Here is a 1,569-nt window from a genome sequence, read left to right as displayed (position 1 = left end):
CCTGTGGCGGCCCCCGTCCGTCCTCGGCTGAAACGCAGAACTTCCTGAAAACCAATGGATTTGGACACCTTAGCGCAGTTAGACAAGTTGGTCTGAATCCCGCACTCCCCGAGTTTGCCTGTTTTTTTTTTTTTAAATACCCCAATGGCTGTGAAGCTGTAGTGCAAATTCCAAGCCAGTTGTATTGGTAAACTTTGCCCAGTTCGTGGTGCGTTCAGGCACATCAAGTTTTGATTTTTGTCCAACCAAGCTAATTATAATAGTTGACGCTACTGCCATATATCTTTCGTAGGTCATTACTGTAGTTTTTTATTTTTTTTTAAATTGGCCTAAGTAACTTGTGCCTTAGATTTAACATCTTCAATCTTGCTGTTCCGTCCTCACTGTAAACCACCATGTGTGAATGTCAGAATAGATAACGTCCTACTCTTGATTGATGTGCTATATGACCCAATGCTCCACGTGAAGACACAATGAGATCTAATTTAATAATGTGTGCTCGGCGCCTGTAATCATTGCCCAGCAGCCATCCTGTATTCGTCATCCATTAACAGGAGATGGAGCAGTGAGTCACATCACTCTGCTGAGAGACATCTGACGATAGAGGGCCGTGCTGGTGCCTCAGGGTTATTATTGTTTGAAGGAAACTTTTGCATTTGTTGTTTCTGATTGTATAGTATTGTTCACGCCCCGGTGGAGCAGGGAGTTTAAGTTCTGCCGGTTGTAGCACCAGAATATCCCACCCAACTGTACGCTCAAGCCTCTATAAGCGTCTAATCTTGTTTGGAAAGCTTTGTGTTTTTGTAGTTGCAGATCTTAGACCGTAGACACACTCTACGCTGAAGAGTGGCCCTCACTCTTTTTGACACCTCCAGGCTGATTATAGTGGAAAGTTAAGCCCACAGATGGCCAGAGAGAGTGGCTTTAATAACTGTGGAACAGGCGCTCCTCAGGACTGTGTGTTTCCATTGTGTTGCATTCTCATACACGGCTCGGTTGCCAGAGTTTGTTGGTTAAATAGAAGATGGTGGTCTTGTTACAGCATCCGAACATGATGCCGAGGACCAGTTGTGTTGTTACACAAACACAATGATGACGCCCAGCACACGGTGCGGCCTCAAAGTAGGGTCGCAACTGGCGATGATTTTCACACTCATTCATTTGATTTATCGATTATTCGATTAGTTGTTTAGTCTACAGCGTGTTTAGGAGTGTTTTCCAAGGCCCAAGATGAATGTCTTGTACACGAAGATGTTCAGTGTACGGTCACAGAGGAGTGAAGACAATATTCACATCTAAGAAGCTCTAATCAGAGAATTGTTACTTTTCTTTTTTCATAAAAAAAGGACTCAAACAGATTAATCAATTATCAAAATAGTTGGCACTTAATTTAATAGTGGACAATTAATTGAATTATATTTGCAGCTCTAATATAAATAAATACATTACAAAAATGATGGCGCCCAGAACACAGTATAGCCTCAAACATGACGATAGAAGTGACTCACATCCACGCTGATGCACTGTGTCCACCCTTACACTGGCTCAAAGACACATTTATGGCGAAAG

At 42.6% G+C, this 1,569-nt stretch overlaps 1 protein-coding gene across 4 annotated transcripts in view; it reads left to right on the top strand.

Annotated features, from left to right (window-relative positions):
* The window catches only part of etv5a (ETS variant transcription factor 5a), a 12,281-nt gene that overhangs the window by 623 nt on the left and 10,089 nt on the right, over positions 1-1,569 (top strand). The window lies entirely within an intron of this gene.

Source organism: Etheostoma spectabile, chromosome 5 (assembly GCF_008692095.1).
Source record: "Etheostoma spectabile isolate EspeVRDwgs_2016 chromosome 5, UIUC_Espe_1.0, whole genome shotgun sequence".
In the NCBI taxonomy this organism is placed as follows: domain Eukaryota; kingdom Metazoa; phylum Chordata; class Actinopteri; order Perciformes; family Percidae; genus Etheostoma; species Etheostoma spectabile.
Note: the sequence above shows the minus strand (reverse complement) of the source record. Positions and strands in the feature narration are given on the sequence as shown.